The sequence below is a fragment of the Phoca vitulina genome, unplaced genomic scaffold, assembly GCF_004348235.1.
Source record: "Phoca vitulina isolate PV1807 unplaced genomic scaffold, GSC_HSeal_1.0 scaffold16, whole genome shotgun sequence".
Classification (NCBI taxonomy): Eukaryota; Metazoa; Chordata; class Mammalia; order Carnivora; family Phocidae; genus Phoca; species Phoca vitulina.
The window spans coordinates 19,414,802-19,423,781 of NW_022589719.1; positions in this window are offsets into that span (position 1 = coordinate 19,414,802).

The following is an 8,980-nucleotide window of genomic DNA, read 5'->3' on the forward strand; positions in this document are numbered from 1 at the left end:
AAGAAGTGGTCAAATAAAAAAGGGGCTCAACGTTATATCTCAAGACAGAACACCTGCAGTGGTAGTAGGAGCTTGGGGAACACAAGGGTAGAAGCCTTGGGAACTGACAAGGTTTTGGAGTTTCATGGGACTTGAAATTAGGACAGAAAAGAACCTCTTAAATAAATTTCAAGGGATGGAAAGTCACCAGTCAATTTCTAGGTCACAAGAGATGTTCAGTTATTACGGCAGGCTTTGTGGAAGGCCAAACAAGATAAGACTTAGGCATATGACAAAGCAGCAAAGAATGTAACTGGCACAGCAAGAATTTCCTAATGGAATGATTGATAGAGTTGCTAGGAGTGGGGGGAAACATCCTAAAGGGGGAAAAAGAGAAAGAAAAAGAGAACTGTAAATATGTAGAATTAGCTAACAATAGCAAAACAACAATAAGAGTAGATGTCTTTAATGCATAAGAGAAGAAAGGAACTAACACTATTATGTCCCAAACACATACCCCACAAGGTATCAGGTACCAGCTCTTTATTTGTTGGATTGTATTTATTTCCATACTGTAAAATTCACCAGTTTTGATGTATAGTTCCATAAATTTTAGCAAATGCTTAGAGACACCGCCGCCACAATCAAGACATACAACTGCTGAATCACACCAATATTCTCCTATGTCTCTTTGTGGTCTACATCTCCCACCACCCACAGCCCTGGCAACCACTGATTTGATTTCTATTGTTATTTCTCATGATTTTATCTCTCCAGGGTACCATAAAAATGGAGTTAGACAGCATGTGGTCTTTTGAATTTGGTATTTCACTTCGCATAATGTATTTGAGTTTCATCCATATGATTGTGTATAGCAATAATACTGCTGAATAATATTCCATTATATAGATGCATCACTAACTGCTAGGATAGATTTTATCCACTAACTGCTAGGAGGACATTTGGGTTGTTTCCAATTTTAGGAAATTATGAATAATGCCACAATCAACATTTGAGTAGAGGTTTTTGTGTGAACATCAATTTTCATTTTTCTTGGGTATGCAAAAATGAGATATATGGAGAAGTATATGTTCACCTATATGAAACACCATCAAACTCTCTTCCAAACAGCTGTACCATTTTGTATTACCACCAACAACATGTACAAGTTTGAGTTTCTTGGCATCCACACCAAAATATGGCAATATCAATTTTTAAAGATTATTATTATTATTACTACTAATATAAGGATTACTGGCAATCATAAGATACTAGGAAGAGGCAAGAAAACATTCTTATCTAAAGTCTTCAATGGAAGCATGGTCCTGATGACTCCTTGATTTTGTACTTCTCGCCTACAGAATTCCAAGAGAATACATTTCTGTTGCTTAAGCCACCCAGTTTTCGGTAATTTCTTATGGCAGCCTTAGGAAACTAATACATCTACAAATGATGTTGGGCATCTTTGAATATGCTTATTTGTCAAAGAACATCTCCTTTAGGGAAGTGTTTATATAGTTCCCCTGCCCATTTTTAAAATTGGGTTTATTGGTTTCTTATTACTAGATTTTGAGAATTCTTTATATATTTTAGATACAAATTCTTTGTTCAAATACGTAATTTAAAAACATTTCCCCCCACTCTTTCACTTGTCTTTTCATTATCTTAATGTTATCTTTCACAGAGCATAAGTTTTCATTTAATACATTTGAATTGTCCTTTTTTTTTTTTTCCTTTTAGAGGCAGTGATTTTGGTGACCAATCTAAGAATTCTTTGTGGAATCTATGGTCACAAAGATTTTTTCCTGTTTTCTTAGAGAAATTTGACAGTTTCAGTTTTTGCAAGTAGAGGTATTACCAATTTTGAGTTAATTTTTGTATAAGATCTGAAATATGGGTTGAAGTTAATTTTTTTCACATATAAATGTCCAACTTTTCTAGTACTATCTGTTGAAAAGATTATCTTTTCTCCTTTGAAGAGAAATAGGATACTAGCAAGTTTGTCAAAAATCAATTGGCCATGTTGTTCTATGTATATATCCTCCCATGAAAACCAACACTTATGATTATTATGACTTTATAATAAGTTTTAAATCAGTTGATGTGAGTCCTACAGCATTATTTATAATTTTCAAAAATTTTTGGCTATTCTAGTTCCTTTGACTTTCCAAATGCATTTAAGAATCAGCTTGTTAATTTCTATAAAAAATCCTGCTAGAATTTTGGGGAGATTTCATTAATCTATAAATCAATTTAGGGAAAACTGACATCTTAATAACATTGAGTCATGATATATCTTTCCATTTAATTTTCTTTGATCTTTTTCATCAGTGCTTTGTAATCTTCGCATTAAGATCTTGCATGTATTTTTTCAGATTTATACCTATTTCATGTTTCGTGCTATGGTAAATGACATTCTTTTAAAATTATGATTTCTAGTTTTTTGTTGCTGGTATATAGAAATACAATTGATATTAATATATTGATTTTGTTCTACAAACTTAATAAGATTACTTACTAGTTCTAAGAGCATGTTTATAGAGTCTTTAAGATTTCCTATGTAGAAAACAGTAGCAATCACAAATAATATTATGCCTTCCTTTTCAATCTGCATGTCTTTTATATCTTTTTCTTCTTTTATTGCAATGGCTGGGAATTCCAGTGTGATACTGAATAGCAGTAATAAAAGCATACATCCTTGACCTGTCCCTGATCTCAGAGGAATGCATTCATTCTTCACTACGTATATCTTTTGTAACTAAACTTTATCACATTAAGGAAGGCTTTTTCTATTTCCTACCTTTCTGAGAGTTTTTATCATGGATATTACATTTTTCATATATTTTCATCTGTACTTAATTTTTATTTATCTATTGTTATTTTGGCTATACTCACTGCATTATTTTCTAGTAGTTTTCCTAGAGGCTACATCTTTTCACAATATATAGAGAGCTAACATTTTACTACTTCAAGTAAAATGTAGAAGTTTTACAATCATTTATATCACCTTACTCTTCCCTCTTCATATTATATTTGTCATATATATATCTACATATATTTACAAACTTACCAGACACTGCTATAATTTTCACTTTCAATAGTCATTTATATTTTGTAGAATTTGAGGGAGAAAACTGTCTTTTGTTTTAGCCCAGATATCTACTATTTTTCTTGCTTTCCTTATCTCTGAACTTTCAAGTTTCTCTTTAGTAACATTTCCCTTCAGCCTGAATATTTCCTTTAGCATTTCTTTTAGAGTAGATTTGCTGGTAATAATTCTCTTAGTTTCTCTTTCATCTTTTTTCCTGAAGGGTATTTTGGATATAGAACCCTTGGTTGACAGTTCTCTTATTTTAACAATTTAAATTTTTATTCCACTGTCTTAATGGCCTTCATGGTTTCTGAGAAATGAGAGGTAATATGAATCTCTGTTCCTTCACATGTAATATATTAGTTTTCTCCAGCTACTTTCAAGATTTTTTTTCCTGTATCTTTGGTTTTCATCAGTTTCATTATGATGTGTCTGGGTGATTTTTCACTTATAAATTTATTTTGTTTGGGGTTTTCACAGGCTCTTCAATCTGTAAATGTATGATTTTCCCCTAATATAGGAAGTTTACAAGTATATTTATTCAAATATGTTTCTGCTCTAATCTCTTTGTTCTCTCCTTATGGGAGAAAACTCCAGTGACACTTACATTAGACATTTTACTATTGCCCCACAGATTCCTGATGCTCTGTTCATCTTTAAATCTTTTTTCTTTTTTCTTCATACTGAAAAACTTCTATCTCCAACTTTCCCAACTCTTTCTCAATCTCGATTCTGCTTTTGAGCCCTTTTAGTGAAATTTTTATTTAAGTTATTGTATTTTCTAGTTCCAAAATTTTCACCTGGTTCTTTTTATTGTTTTGATTTCTCTGCTGAAATTTTCTAACTTCTCATTTATTTCCATTGTTTTACCTTTATACCATGGAGCATAGTTATAGTAGCTTCTTAAAAGTTTTTGTCAGGTAAGTCCAAAGTGTGTCATCTTATGGGTAGCACCTATTGATAGTCTTTTCCTTTGAGAACCTGTATCATTTTTCTGGTTCTTTGTATATTGACTCATTTTGGATTGTATCCTGAACACTTGAAAATTAGGTTTTATAGATGCTGGGTCCTGTTAAAATCCTCTACAGAATATCAATCTGTGTTGGAGTTGTTTTGTCAGGCAACTGACAGCTTGCTTCAAACTTTAAATTCTACTTACCTTTCTCTAGGTGCTAGTTCCAATGTCGATTTAGTTTTCAAAAACTTTTATATACTCATTTGCATCTTTCCTGCACAAGAAGGTCAGTGGGGACCCAGAAGTTGTGCAGGTTCAGACCCAGCTCCTTGTGTTGTGCCTCTGGCCAAAACTATGGGGTTCTTTCAAAGTTTTACTGCTTCCTCCACCACTAGTAAGGCTCCAAATGAGGGGAAAAAATAGGGGAAAAAAAGAGGAGAGGCTTATCTCTTTTCAAGGTATTTCTTCAGTTTTTGACCACCCTCCCCCACCTGCCTGATCTTTTTTTTAATTTTCAGAAAGTTCAGTTAGTTTTTTTTTTTAATTTATTTTTGTTTTGTCCAGAATTTGGGGTTGTAATCAGCAAGACAGAATGGCATAGAGTGGGCTTACTCTATCTTTAATGGAACCTTTTATATTTTATTTTACATTTTTGTTTTTATTTGTGTTCAGGGAATACCTCCGTCCGCTTTGGCAAAAAATATGGAGTGCTCACGAAGGGGGACTGTGGGTGATAATGTGCAAAGGTAATTTGGCACTAGATTGAAAGTGGCTGAGATAACCTACCTAAGAACACTGGATTTCTATTAGTAGGTTATAGAAAGCTATAGAGGGATTCTCATTCAAATGCCTCAGTGTGGTTGGCAGCCCTCAAAATGGTCTTGCTGCCTTTTCCTTTTTTTAAAAAAACCATTCTGAAATAGAAGTGAAATAATTTCAAGTTTGCTTCCATATTCTAGTTCTGGCACCAATCTTATTTCCCCAGAAGGCGTTTCTATTACTGAAAGTGGCATTCAGGCACTGACGACCACACATTCCCTTATTATACATTGCATAACACCAGAAAAAAAGACCAATAAAATCACTGGTCCTACTTACCGTGAGCCAACAGCATTTGGGGCAGGGTTGACTTTATGTTACATTCATATATCTCACAGATAGCATGGCTATAGATTAATTGGTAAGGCATTATGTATACATAGCTATGAATATCAAGCAATGCATTAAGAATTAGCATAAAACGGCAAAGCCTTTACGTTTTTCCTTTGCTTAATTGACTTTGTAGAACAATTCATACTGTTAACATAGGTGTCTCTGGTAAATAATGTAATATCAAACATTTAATTGCCACCTATTCTGGGGGCCTGGCTTAGGCTGGGGTTTCTAGAAACAGACCACAAGAGAAAGATTTGTATGAAGGTTTATCAAGGAGTACTCCTGATCAACACCCATCCCTGGTGATAGAAACAGGATTGGTCAGAGGGAGAAACTAAACTGCAATCTGATTGCCAATCCCTCAGGGGATTCTGGAGCTGAGGCATCCTCTCAACAGATGTCCCAAACTGAGGCAAAAGTGGACCTTTCTACCCACCCACTAACTAGTCAGAGAAAGAGGATTGCCCCCTGGGAATTTGGGTAGCCTGTGGCAAGTAAGCTTTCTTTGGTAGAGGAAATTCCCCAAGGGGAACTCAGCTGTGAGCCTGGGCAGCCAACATTTCCGACAGCTAGGGAAATGCGCATACACTCCTGAAGGAGGCTCTGAGAGATGCACCACAGCATTCATCATGGTGCCTTAAATCAACATGAGTTTTCTTACCTGTAAAATAATAACCCAATCCAAATTCATTGATGATAGAATGGTTTATTAATTTTGAGGGGGAAAGCCCCCTAAATAAACCACACTATGAGGTTGAGTTGGGAGATGTGTTTACATGTGTGGTGTAATTACGACACATTGTCTCACACAAAAATAGGTTTTCAATAAATGTTGTCATTATGTTTCACAGAATATACCTGTGTATAGGTATTAATAATTGAGAAATTTCACCTTCATGTCTTCTAGGAAACTGAGGTAAAAGAGAGTGAATGCTTGCCTAACAATTCCCAGACAAGGAGATTCTTTTTATGAAATGCATGTCCTTGCTGTTACTCCTTTGTGCTGAGGTTCTTTATGTCAAATCCCAAGAGAGATTTCAACTCACATAGAATCAACTAGAATGTCCCATGTTTTGTTTTCTTTGTGTTTGTTTGTTTGTTTTCCCTACAAATTGGCTTTTGCCTCTTTTGAGATTTCAGGTTTATGTATCCCCCATTTTCTAGGAGGGGGAAAAGAAAGACTGCATGTTCTGACAAGTCCTTTTAAATTAAAAAGGGAGTGAGTTTAAAATAGAAAATGTAATTTTAACACATGCAGATATCCCCATGCTGAGAAGACAACTCTATTGTATTTTTCAAACATTAAAAAAAAGAAAGACAGGAAAAAAACAATACACACAACAGAGAGAGACAGTGAGGAAAATAAAATTAGGCCATATTGGAATGAGCACAAGCAGGCCCCTAGCAAAGCAGACACAGACAGCCCTGCCCATGTGCGGCCAAGCACAAAGGGTCCGTTTTCACTGATCATCAAGTAGCATGGAGACCTCTAAATATGATATTTCAAATCAGAATGAGTAATGCTGCAATTTTTCTCTCACAGTGAGTCAATACAATCTGACACATACCATTAAGTTGAAATTTTGGAAGTAGTTTTATTTCTGTTGGATGGAAGCTGGCATATTTATTTTGTGTTTTATCATTTTTGGGTGAGATAATGATTTGTCCTTTGAGGGTTTGCCTGTGTGTGTGTGTGTGAGAGAGAGAGAGAGAGAGAGATTCTAGGAGAAACGAGAATAGAAAAACTCAGAGCTGCATGTACCCTCCTTTGGTTTGAGAGCAGAGACTGGGATTACTGTTTCTTCTACTTCCTGACTCATTTCCAATAGGCTTCTTTTCAACAATTGTCACAGCAACAATATTTTCTGTATAGCAAAGAGATTTCCCAATTCACCTATTTCAAGAAAGTCTGATTTCCAGTTTAACAAAAAAAATGGGTACAGTCTCCTGGCTGGCTGCAATAGAATCATGGAGAAGTATAATTTAACAATAAGCATAATCTAGAAAAGACTGTTTTACCTAGACTTGGTGTCACTAATGCTAAACAACCTGTCTACCTTGATTCATCACTCACTCACCTATGGAACAATGCATGTGTGGACATTTATTGTTTCTGCCTGCCCAAAATAGATCCTCTTTCTTCTGAAACAACACTCCAATATCCCTTTGGTAAAACATTCCTTCCTTGTCTCAGTCCTTCAGTTAACCCTGACTTTAACCACAGTTCTGGAAGTTGAGGGGTGGGGGGAGTATGGTTATGTCTAGCCAGAAACGGACATTATTTTACTTTATAGGTTTAAGTGACCAAAAGACATTCATTCCAGGCCTTTTGCTAGAATGATCTGGAAAATGGAGCTCTCTTTTCATTGGGATAGATGAGCTTATAAAATAATTGCCAGATGCTGATGGCCGTCTTAATACCATAGCACAGCAGGGAGAGAGCCTGCCTGAGATTAGAATCAAGAGAGAGGAAAGCAAAAATGAAGATAGACCAAGTTCTGTAACACTAACTAGACTCAACCACACTCAAAAAAAATTAAGTTGTCATGCTTTTCAGTTTTGTGAGTTAACTAATTCCATTCTTTGGTTTAAGACAAAGTGAGGTGCTTTTGTTTTCCACTTAAAATTGAAAAAGTCCAGAGGCACCTGGGCGGCTCAGTTAGTTAAGCTTCTTCTGACACTTGATCTCAGCTCAGGTCTTGATCTCAGGGTTGTGAGTTCAAGCCCCAGGTTGGGCTCCACTCTGGGCATGGAGCCTACTTAAAAAATAAAATAATAAAATAAAATAAAATAGAAAATGTCCTGATGACTTCAATTTATATTTGACATAGATTTATATTTACTTAAAAATATTTAGAGTTGTGGCTGTGAAGAATATTTGGAGGAGCTCTGCAGTTTCACCAACTCTGCCACAGGAGGGGAAGAGCTGCTAAATGATGGTGATTTGGGAGGAGAACTGGGCTGTGCACACTCTTCTTTCATTTGAGAACTGGCCTGCCCTCAGACAGCTGGTATTCTCTATTCGGACCATACAACCAGCATAGCAGGAAAGACCCTCTGCCCATATGGTAAGTCTAAAATTTGCCTGTGCTGTCCTTGATTGGAAGATGGTATAAGGGTATTTATTTTAGGATTTAGAGGGGTCTGCTTGCCTAACAGTATAAACCGCAACTCTAATATAAACATTGTCATGTTGAAGGTAACATTTTACTCTCTACTTATCTTACTCTGTGTTTATCCCTAAATTAAATCTGAACCCAGGCAGGTAAGAGGAGTGTTATTTTTGATCCCTTCATTCACCCACCAGCTCCCAACGAGATGATATGTATAAAGATACCTAGATGAACAAAACCATTGCATGATTAAGGAATACCAAAGACCTTGCTATGTTTGGAAAATATAGGACACAGTGGGAGAATGGAGGAATTGGGAGTAGGTATGTAGGCTGGGGTCAAATGATCCAGGGCCTTGTGAGCTATCAAAGCCATTGGAACTCTGTTGTATATTCAATGTGGAGCCATCGAAGGATTTTAAATAGTGACAGTCAGATATTTTCCAAAGATTACTCCAGCTTGAATGTGAAAAATGAAATGGAGGGCAAAGGAAAAAAGGCAGAGCAACAGTATAAAGAGCTGGTGCCTTCACCGAGGTAAGTGTCCGGAAGGCAACACCACGGACACGGCATCTAGCCCAACGCCCAGCATCCCAATGGCCTCAGTGTGTGTGTGTGTGTGTGTGTGTGTGAGAGAGAGAGAGAGAGAGAGCCCAACGCCCAACATCCCAATGGCTTCAGTGTGTGT